At 33.3% G+C, this 12,670-nt stretch overlaps 1 protein-coding gene across 1 annotated transcript in view; it reads right to left on the bottom strand.

Annotated features, from left to right (window-relative positions):
- The window catches only part of LOC124541911 (acetyl-CoA carboxylase), a 120,174-nt gene that overhangs the window by 84,466 nt on the left and 23,038 nt on the right, over positions 1-12,670 (bottom strand). The window lies entirely within an intron of this gene.

The following is a 12,670-nucleotide window of genomic DNA, read 5'->3' as shown; positions in this document are numbered from 1 at the left end:
ACCCACTCCTTAATGGGAGAGGAGCCCTTAACCCAGCAGTGGGAAATTTACGGGCTGTTACTTTACTTTATTTTACTTTACACCTGATGTTATTTCTATCACTGGTGAGAACTACTTCTAACAACAATTCCACGATTTGTATTTTATTACTAGTATAACCCGGCTTGCGTTACTTCGCCTGTAGTCTATTTCAACTACAAGAGGACATAAGTCAAATAAACTTTGACCTTGGATTAGCGCGATATCATTGGTCGAAGCGAAAGTAATCTATTGTTTACACTACGAAGTTGTTATTGAAACTTTTGATGTAAAATTAAAGTGGATATAAGTAGTTAAGTGTAGTATTGTATTATAAATAAACTAGCGACCCAACCCGGCTTCTCACAGGTGCAATACTGATAAATGCAAAACTGCAATACTATCAGTATTATTATTAAAAACATATTTATGGCTATATACATTAAGATCAATATTGAGTAGCAATAGTAGTACAGACATAATATTAAATGTACTAGCTACTCGCCCCGGCTTCTCACGGGTACAATACTGATACTAAATATACTACAGATTTTGCTTATTTACACCACACTAGAAACTTCTAAAATGATCAGTGTTTCTTTACTATATTGTCCCTGTATACACAAAAACCCTCCTCTCGAATCACTCTATCTATTGAAAAAGACCGCATCAAAATCCGTTGCGTAGTTTTAAAGGTTTAAGCATACATAGGGATATAGTGACAGAGAAAGCGACTTTGTTTTATACTATGTAGTGATATATATTAATCACAAACTTTTATTAGTGCACAATATAGCTGAGCTATCAGCAAATCGAATGAAATTCATAAATCTCAGGTCGTTGTGCTGTTGATCTCTATATTATCTGCATTAATTTTACTTCCAAAATTCCGCTAGTAATGTCGTCGACTTTCGAAACGCCATTATTTCGCAATTCCATAGTGAATATCATAGACTAATCAATCTCTCGACCAATGATAACACGTCAATGAGCTGTCAAATTTTGTTTATTTGGGTTTTTTTCTGTTATTGTTCGAAATTCGAAAGGATGTTTAATTTAGTAGCGTTATACACGTATTTAACGTATTGAAGGCCCTGGGCGTATTAGGATAATGGGGCCCGGAGACTTTGACAGAACACTATCCTGTGGGAATGGACAAAGTAACTTTCATTATTCTTCAATTTGCGAATAAATAATGCTTTCTTGTAATACCTAGTTGCTGATTTATATAGAACATGTGCAGATATTTTTGCTTGATCTCGGGCCCCCATCGATCACGGGGCCCAAAGTGCCCACTAAAAAGAGGGCCCTGGACACTGTTCAGCGTTACGGCGTAAGTGTCTATCTAACCCCGAAAGCGCGAATGTAAATGTTTCATATCAACAAATGTTTATTCAAAAGGAAGTCCAACTAACGAAATGTAAATAACACAAATGGTTTCTATCGTTAAAAATCAATATGTCACATGTATAGTACGACGCAAAACATTGCATTTAAGTAAATAACAAAGAGTAAACAGTAAACGAGTACGTCAGAATGTCCTTCAGCGTAGTGATGTGTTTGAACATCGATTAGTCGACATCGATACCGGACTTTGAAAGTTAATTGTTTTGGTTTTGGCTTAAATTTTAAAGTAGTCCACCTGCATGACACTAACCCTCCTTGGTAATGTTCGTGGTGGTTTAGCCGCCATAGTGCGAGTATCCCAAAGCGCAGGTGATATGCACTGGGCCCTAATGTATAGCCTTAGTCGCCTCTTACGACACCCACGGGTAGAGTTGGGGAGGTCCTATCCTAACCTGGGACCACACGCAAATAGCAATAAGGAACATATTGTGAGGAGGGCCTCGAGCATGGATGTAGATGGATATTCCTTGGTGGTAAGGCTTTGTGCTATCCCGTCTGGGAAGGTACCACCCACTTATCAGTTATTCTTTCGCCAAATAACAGTACTCAGTATTGTTGTGTTCCGGTTAGAAGGGTGATTGAGCCAGTGTAACTACAGGCACAAGAGACAATAAAATCTTAGTTCCCAAGGTTGGTGGCACATTGACGATATAAAGAATAGTTAATATTTCTTACAGCGTCATTGTCTATGGGTGATGGTGACCACTTACCAATAGGTGGCCCATATGCTCGTCCGCCAACCTATACCATAAATATATAATATAGATAGAGGACGACAATAACGATGGATGAATTGTGTAAAAGACGATATGGTCAGGAAGAATGTTACTTGTAAGATGACGTCAGATTGAGAAGTATGGAAGATGCTGAGCTGACCCTAAAATAAAATTGGGATAAGGGGCAGGAAGATGACGTTTGAAATTAATTATATTCTACTGATGTACTGTAAATAATTTACAAATGAAATTTGAAGTCGAAATTCACGTGTTCTACTGAGTCACCTCGGATCTGTAATGCCTTTAGTTCTATTAATGAAAACCACGTGTAGAATTATCATTTCGATTTGAACTCGATAGTATACCGCCTTTTAATCCAATGGCCTTGATTTAATTAAATCGGATCGCTTGTCTGATTGACGCTGTTTGTTTTAAAATATACTAATCCTATATATGTATTCAACACTAGCTTTGCCCGCGACCTTGTACGCGTTTGAATTTTACAAAAAAAATAATATTATTGTAGCCTAAGTTACTCCCTATTACATCAGTTATCTACCAGTAAAAGTATCATCAAAATTGGTCCAGCCGTTGCAGAGATTAGCGGGAACAAATAGACAAAAATTGTAAAAATGTTATTTTGGTATATGTACCTTATGAAATCAAAAAAAATCAAAATAAACTTTTAAAGAAAATTAAAATAGCCCTTTTTTTCTCAATGCGTATGTATAAAGTAGCTTATGTGGTAGTTTCACTTAATTGTTAAATGACGATTCAAAAATGCTCGTAAAAGCCTACTTAAATAAAGTTTATTTTGATTTGATTTGATTGAATTACGAACGAAGCCGGAGACGGAAACTAATGTACGGAATAATAATAAAATCGCACAAATGAATCTCAAATACATTGTAAATTAGCTATTGTAGTTTGACGTGTTAACTATTTTACAAATACTTGCTTGAAAATTATAATAAAGGAAGTTCAAAGGTCGCGTTTTATTAATAAAGAGTTATTGCCTGCTACGTTTCTGACTTCTGACTGACTCTTTTTTGTTAAGGTCACAAAAAGAGGCAGTTGTGCGGGATTGTGTCAATATACATACATGATATTGACACAATCATAGAGCTTTCTGAAGGTTTCAAGATAAGAATGCCTAGCATATAAGGATAGGAGGCATTGTCATTTTGCTACTTGTTTTTATGGAATAGGTTGGCGGACGAGCATATGGGCCACCTGATGGTAAGTGGTCACCATCACCCATAGATAATAACGCTGTAAGAAATATTAACTATTCCTTGCATCGTCAAATTGCCACCAACCTTGGGAACTAAGATGTTATGTCCCTTGTGCCTGTAGTTACACTGGCTCACTCACCCTTCAAACTGGAACACAACAATACTGAGTACTGTTATTGGCGGTAGAATAACTGGTGAGTGGGTGGTACCTACCCAGACGGGCTTGCACAAAGCCCTACCACCAAGTAACAAATAGTATATCTATGTAAATAAATTTAATTTTTTTCGATTGACTCGTTCATATATATGATCTCTGAAGGTTCCAAGATAAGAGTGGACAGCAAATAACATTGGAGAGTTAGCATGTCACTATGCGACTTAAAACAAAACCTCCCCCCCCCCTCAGTGATCCTCATAAGGACCAGTAACAAGAAGTATATCTATGTTATTTTTTTTAAGTCTCTCTTTGGTATGTGAGATCATATATATTAACTCAATCATAGAGGCTCTCTGAAGGTCTCAGGTTCCAAAATAACAGTGCCTATCATATAACATATAACAGGAGGCGTTGTCACTATGCGCCTTCCCCCTCCGTAAGCGTCACACTAAGCTACAAGTAGTATCTATGTAAATAATACGATTACACAATGACGCAGGAAATCATCAAACATATTTAAATTGCTTTTGAGTTTAGACTAAGTTTTTTTAATTACTGACAAATTGAGGACCTCTTCAATAGGCTATTTGACAATGCGAAAAATATAGTGTCAATTATTGTATTCAGTTATATATGAGTTTAAAAATTATTATTTATAACGAAAGTTGAAAATAATACTTAATTTATTCAAATATCCACAAATAAAAATACATTTTCAATGCTTCTGATTGGCCAGGCCTATGATGAAGTCATTTGATTGTCAACCTTGCTTGCCTACTATATGTACCAGAGATTAAAATACAGGCAAGTGACGTCAGCGTCCTCATTGCAGCGCTATATTATCCAAGTAACGTTTTCGCGCGGTATTTAAATAGGGAATTTTTAATATGATATTTTTCGGCAAATATATACTAGAAATAAAAACATCAACATTTACTGAGTTCCTTAACCTCTACTAAATAATATAAAATGGATTTTAAAAACCAGTCAAATAGCCTATTTGAAGGAATATCTATGTAATGTACATTACGTACATTAAAAATGAAACATCCTTATTATTATGTTATTTGTCCTCAATTAGACCGGGGTGGGATTTTTGATAAACGTAATACACAAGGAAATATAGCTGAACTGAGAAAAACACGTGTAATTTCCTTAATAAACACAAAGCCTTATCAGGGTTTAGAACTCATTCTGACTGACTCAAAATCTTTAGCATAAGGAATAATAAAAGTTTAAAGACCATCGTTACGTACAAGTCTGTCTGGCCAAGTCATTCCCAGGGTCACGTACGTATTAGTGTGTTCTAATGAATATTTCTTACAGCGCCAATGTTTTTAGGCATAGTTGGTGACCAAGTTTCTAGTCGCTTGATAGCTTGAGGATAGAGCTCCCGTCCAGATAGGTATCAGAGAATCTTCCGATAAACAACAATACCTATTGTTGGGATCTGGTTTTAAGAATATCTAGTGTTTCAAAGCCTTAAAAACCATAAAACTTAGAACTCTGGATCAACAAGTGGATGATTTTTTGGGCATAACTGAAGTAACTATTAAATACATGTAATAAAACATATAGCAGAAGTCGCAGCGCTTTTCGAAGAAGATTTTCGTTTGTAATATTATATTAAAAGTAGAAGAGCATCGCAGTTTCAAGATACTATTAACGAGACAAATTTTGCATTCCATATTTTTGTAAATTTTGAAAGAAAAATTAGTTCACATCAATTTGAGATGGCCTTAGTAATCTCTATTGTTGGAAATTTCTTTTAAGTCCCAAGTCCTAAGATCACGAATCTTATAAAGTCATTCTTGAAACTTTAATCATTGATAAATAAGGCATATTATCAAAAGATTACATTAAAGATAAAAAAGCGTGGGTTTAGTATTTTTGGATTTCTAGACCGGATATATAAAAATGCAATTGCACTGAGAATATGTATACGCTGTAAATAAAATGGTGGAAAATAATAGCTACTGAGCTTGTTGCCGTTTCTTTTCGGTATATGTAGAATAAACAACATTAAAATATGTAATGTTTATTAACATAGGAATTAATAAATGTTTAAATATACGAGTATATGAATTAAAAATAGTAACTGTATAAATTTTGGCCGCGTAGAATGGGGGCAAGAATGCTAGCAGCATTTCCCCGTTGAATCGCAATTCCGATCCTCCAAATGGGACAAAAAAGTAATTTGTCATAAGACACGAATATTTAGATCTGTTTTTGCTGCAGCTTTTTCCGCAGCGGCACCGGCACTTAACATTGTTTCTCGGATATGAGGTGGGGTCAACGTGTCAACACATGTAGCGTCCCACACAAGGGCTCGTCATTCCCAGGAAACCAATGTCAATTCATCAGATATTTTAGCATCATCACTACTAATTTTACGATGCTCAGTATCAATTTAGGAGCAGAAACGTCCATAGTGGCCTTTTTGATTGTGTCTTTAAGAGAACCGTGGCAGAAAGGCCTGCCTAAACTCCTGTGCTCAGAGCACAGTGGAGTTCCCAATCGGAGAACAGTTGATATTAAAATTAAATAGTTTTAAAGGCCACGGGTATCATTTCAGCCCAATGTTCTCTAGCCGCTCTCAATTTAGCACGCTAGCTTAGCGCATTATATTTAGTAGTTCAGAGTATACATACGTACTTATAAATACAAACCTATATAAATGTTATTGACATCGCATGTTCTAAAATTAAAGTCTATAATTAACATTATAAACAATCAAGATTCTTGACTGTTATTTGTTGTTTACATTCTTATATAAGACATTTTTATTATAGAATTGTTTGGTCATGGATTGTTTCCATTATAATTAATTACTAAAAATGATTTACTATTCCCAATTACTGGAAAAGTCTGTGATTTGTATGAAAAAGTCGGAACTATTCGTGAAAGTTCAAAGTCTCTATATCTGCGTATTATTTGGAACAAAATCTTTGACCAATGAATGCTTATAAATTGATTAAATTTTTACTAAAATATTAACGAAATACCCGAGGCAAAAATTTGCAATGATATTGCTAAGAAAATTGGAAAGAAAGAAAGAAAACTTTCATCCGCAAAACTAAAAGTCTGTGGTAACGAAACGTCATTAGGGACATTTTTTCGATAGACTTTTTTACTCAGACTTGTAACTTTTTGGCCCAAACGATTCAAACTCACGACCTCTTTGCCTTGTATACGATGTAACGAGTCATACAAACAATAATAATGTCGTCCTGACCTATTTCACAACACCTGTGTTTGTGCACAAGTGTTTGCACAGATGCCTTCTTAATACTCTTGCTTTCATAAGCCAATTCCGACACGACTGGACCTTACGACCTTTACGACTTTGTGAAACACACACACATACCCTCAACAGACAGATGTAAAGTCCTACTTGAATAAAGTATAATTTGAATAACTTTTTATAAGTCATACTATACAATCGTTTTTAAATGTTAATAATAAATAACTATACTTGTTATATACTAAATAATACATTCATATGTTATTGAAACAGAGGTAAATAAATGGAGAGTATATGAGTACGTAGTTGTTTGTGTATTTAAGTACGCTAGGTCGCCGTTTCCTTAATATTATGTTTAACATAATATACATAAATCAAATCAAAATATAAATTATTCGAGTAGGCTTTTACAAGGACCTTTAAATCTTCATTTAACAAAATTAAGTGAAGCTACCACATATTATCAAAATACCTTATTTACTTTATGTATGTTACAGGCTATTAAGACAACATAGAGAACTCAAGCTAAGATTTAAAACCAAACCAACAAAAGTATATTAGGAAGAGCGGTCTTAATTTTCTAATACTTGGTGGTATAGATGTAAGACCGTCGGATTAGGTACCAGTCAATAGTCTACCTCCAAAAAGCGATTATCAGCAAAAATCGCCTGGAGCTATAAATAACAGCATTGTAAATCTGTTTATATGAAAAGAGCAACTATGCGAGTTCCTAGCCGTTTCTTCTCGCTAGAGGCTTTCCGAAACGGTGGTAGTATTTAATTGTTGACGATTCAAAAACGCTTAATTGTGAAGTTTACTTGAATAAATTTGATTTGATTTGATTGATTCCACAACTGATGACCACTTATCAGATTTCCTATTTACTCACTATACATACTACTGGGGATTTTCTTTAATTTCAATTTTTTCTTTATGATGAGTACGTAGTTGTTTGTGTATTTAAGTACGCTAGGTCGCCGTTTCCTTAATATTATGTTTAACATAATATACATAAATCAAATCAAAATATAAATTATTCGAGTAGGCTTTTACAAGGACCTTTAAATCTTCATTTAACAAAATTAAGTGAAGCTACCACATATTATCAAAATACCTTATTTACTTTATGTATGTTACAGGCTATTAAGACAACATAGAGAACTCAAGCTAAGATTTAAAACCAAACCAACAAAAGTATATTAGGAAGAGCGGTCTTAATTTTCTAATACTTGGTGGTATAGATGTAAGACCGTCGGATTAGGTACCAGTCAATAGTCTACCTCCAAAAAGCGATTATCAGCAAAAATCGCCTGGAGCTATAAATAACAGCATTGTAAATCTGTTTATATGAAAAGAGCAACTATGCGAGTTCCTAGCCGTTTCTTCTCGCTAGAGGCTTTCCGAAACGGTGGTAGTATTTAATTGTTGACGATTCAAAAACGCTTAATTGTGAAGTTTACTTGAATAAATTTGATTTGATTTGATTGATTCCACAACTGATGACCACTTATCAGATTTCCTATTTACTCACTATACATACTACTGGGGATTTTCTTTAATTTCAATTTTTTCTTTATGATCACTTTATTTGACTTTTCTTTTCTCAATTTTGTCCTTAACTGAGGACGTAGGTATGTCAAACAATTAGTATGACCGCACTTGTTTCACGGATATTGCTCGATAATCAACTAAATAGAACTTTTATCAATAATTACCTTTTTTGTCAATAATTTTCATCTAGCTAAAATAATTAAGTAGTATCGACTACACTTGCATTAGAGGCATTGTAGTTTTTAGATATAAAGAAGTTATATTTGTCTGTCTATATCTACTAATATTATAAATGTGAAAGTAACATTTGTCTGTCTGTCGTTCATTCACTACCAAACCGCTGAACCGAATTTAATGGAATTTGGTCTGAAGCAAATTTGAACTCCAAGAAAGGATATATAGGCTACTTTTTTGCCTGACACGTGACAACCAACACCCTAAAACGCGACTAATCCGCGGGCGATTACTAGTTAATATTATAAATGTGAAAGTAACTCTGTCAGGTAACAACAACAGCCTTTAAATTCCCACTGCTGGGCTAAAGGTCTCCTCTCCCTTTGAGGAGAAGATTTGGAAAATATTCCACCACGCTGTTCCAACGGGTTGGTGGAATACACATGTGGCAGAATTTCTATGAAATCTGTCACATGCAGGTTTCCTCACGATGCTTTCCTTTACCGCTGAGCACGAGATGAATTATAAAGACAAATTAAGCACATGAATCAGCGGTGCTTGCCTGGGTTCGAACCCGCAATCATCGGTTAAGATGCACGCGTTCTAACCACTGGGCCATCTCGACTCAACCGTCAGGTACCACTTCACGTATTTTTATAGGTAACTAGCGACCCCGCCAGGCTTCACATGTGTGCAATGCTGATACTAAATATACTACAGAATTTTTATTATTATTTACTATACTGGCCATGTATTATATACAAAAACCTTTCTCTCGAATCACTATCTATAAACAAAAAACCGCATCAAAATCCATTGCATAATTGGAAAAATTTAAACATACATAGGAACAGACAGCGGTAAGCGCCTTTGTTTTAAACTATGTAATGAAGTTTTAGAAATTTCAATGTGGTTGGAGCAGCTCACAAAAAATGAAATAATATTACGTTCCGATATCATTTGTTTGACCTATTTTCGACGATTCGTAACAACAGTATTCAATCATTATTTACAAATGTAACTTTGATTTTTTTCGATAATATCGATAATATTTGTATAGTGTGAAATTCGATAGACTAAAGAAAGGAACAGAGGCGACAACATTTATTGATAATAAAATTATTTATATTAAAATAGACGTACAAAAATTTGATCGCGAATTTTAGAAGTAAATGTAATATAAAAAATATTATTTAACGGTCTGTGTAGCCAGAAAGGGGGAGGGGGATTCGATAGAGTGCGTTTACTGTAGGTACTATCTTTTTTACTTGAGTTAAAGGTAACAAAAAATTTAAGAAAATTATGATTTTAACATAAAATGTTCTTAATATTGAGTTTTTTCTTATAACTTATGTTTTATGCAAAACTTTGATAATTCTTTAGATGCAAATTAATAAGATATTTTGTTTAGGAAGTGTCAATGTATATTTCGTTACAATAAAATGAAGGTACTTTAACAATCGTAATTGTGCTACGACAACGATTATCACGTTTCTTATAATATATAATCACAACTACAATTTGCCAAAAAGTAAAAATCCTTGTCACACTGTTACAGATACAATTATTTATTGTTTTCTATCAAAACTCCAGATGCAATTTAGAAATTTAAGTTATTATAGCAAATTTGATACAAACTATTCATTGATTTGATCAGCTTGTAAGTTATAAAACGTCCAATTTGTACACGTGAAAATGAAATAAAAAATGCCATCCAAAACTTTAGTAATCACTGATACTCACAAAAAATCTCGAATGGGCATGTCGTAATGTCGTTTCATTGGACTCTCAAAAGTGGGGATGAACTGCACTGATACTGCACTGCACAAATAGCTATCCCTCCAGATCGAGCCGTACACACTGACAGATTATTTATTATGCTATGTTATTTAATAAGCTACGTTATCACTAACGATCCGATAAGAAAATTCTTTTTCCAAGTCATATTTTTTCTATGTTTTCCTGTTATAAAGATCATTGTCAGCTTAAGATTTAAATTTTGTAATCTATCGTGTCCACAGACTTACAATGAAATAGATAGGGCATGTTTATTAAATTATATTAAAACCGTTTCTTGCCTCAATACAATTATATTGAGCTAAAATGGTGGTAATATATAATATATAATATATAATGGTACCAAGTGGTTTGTTATATGTTATAAAAAATGTCTGTATTTATGTTTGCGAGTAGTCAGTTCTACTTCTCGGGCATAATTCATGATAAAATAATTATTATAATTGTGAGAAATGTAATTTATATATTTTTTTATCATTATTATAACGCTTACTAACAAACATTTAAAATTTAAATCTATTCTAATATTATAAATGCGAAACTCTGTTTTTTACTTCTTCATACTTAAACCGCTGAACCGATTTAGATGAAATTTGGTACGTATTTTTTAAATCACCGCTCCAGAAGAGCAAGTTTATAATAAAATAAACATTTTAAAACAAATTAAGGCGTGAAGTTGTTTATTTCAAACAATAATACGCCAAAAGTATAACTTGGAAAAAAAAAACAAACAATTTTATCAAATATGTTGGAAAAATTTCCACACATTTTCCTTATTCTCTTAATAGTATAAATATTTCGCTTTGTGGTTAATCTACGTTATTTATAAATTATCATTGAATCAAATTACATGTTAACACTTAAATTCCTATAATAAAAAATTCCGGTATTATTTGAAGTATTTCTTTCTTTGGTCCACGTGATGGTAAGTTGTCATCACTATACATAGACTTTAGGAGGATAATAAATATTAAGGATTGCTCTATCGATCCTGGAAGTAAAGATGTTATTCCATTGTATCTTTAGTTACACTGGCTCAATCTCCCTTTCAACCAGAACACAACAATATCAAGTATTGCTGATTGGTGATAGACTACTTGATGGTGGGTGGTACCCAGAAGGGTTTGGAAGTGAAAATCTGAATTTAATTAAAACAATACACTTAATTTTGTGTTTCAATTGTTATATCAAACTCAGTTACAATTTTTAACTTTGCCGTCTCGTAAATTCAAATCGTTTCTAAAAAATACATTGGTAAAAAAGGTATTTTTTTAAATGTTGACAAAAAGTAACTACTGTGTTTCTTGCCGGTTCTTCTCGGTAGAATCTACTTACCGAACCGGTGTTAGCTTCACTTAATTATTAATAGACGATTCAAAAGTGCTTGTAAAAGCCCACTTGAATAATGTTTATTTTGATTTTTGATTTTGATCAGTAAATCAAAGAGCATATTACATAATATATCCGTTCAGAAATATACTAATTATTTGTAAGACAAATACAATACAAAGAAATAGAAACGATACGTCTTTTTGTTCATACGTAAAAGTCACTTTGAATATTATTGAAGTATCAATAACTAGTGACCCGGCCCGGCTTCGCACGTACACGTGCTGATACTAAATATATTACAGAATGTCTTATAATACAAAACCGCTATGAGCCAGAAAATTTAATACTGTAATATCTTCGTAAATATTTTTTTAAATTACATGCTGTTAATTCATATATCCAAAAACCTTCCTCTCAAATCATTCTATTATTATTTTTTACCTCTATTGGTATTGTACTCTATGGTTCGAGTATAGTAACAGCCTGTAAATTTCCCACTGCTGGGCTAAGTTACTTTATTGTACACTTATTATGTACAAAAATATTCCTCTCGAATCATTCGATCTATTAAAAAAACTGCATCAAAATCCGTTGAGTAGTTTTAAAGATTTAAGCATATAAGGGATATAGGGATAGAGAAAGCGACTTTAGTTTTATACTATGTAGTGATAGTGAAACCTAATTAGTAACACTTCCGGGAATATGCATTCACTTTTGATTTTATTTTCACTTGTTGCTGCAACTTTAACGTTTTATAATGAAAACTAGCGACGTGACTCAAACCCACTTCGCACAGATGCAATGCTGATACTTAATATAATATACTATTTGTTTATTTACGACATCACAATAGAAACTTTTGAAATTATCTGTATTTCTTTGCGATATCGTCCATGTATTACATACAAAAACCTTCCTCTCGAATCAATCTATCTATTGAAATAAACCATATTAACCGTCCGTTGCGTAATTTTAAAGTTCTAAACATACATAGGACCAGAGGTAAGCTATGATATAATGATAATGATGATGAATATAT

This window comes from Vanessa cardui, chromosome 29, assembly GCF_905220365.1.
Source record: "Vanessa cardui chromosome 29, ilVanCard2.1, whole genome shotgun sequence".
NCBI classification, from domain to species: Eukaryota; Metazoa; Arthropoda; class Insecta; order Lepidoptera; family Nymphalidae; genus Vanessa; species Vanessa cardui.
This window is presented reverse-complemented; position numbering and strand designations above follow the sequence as displayed.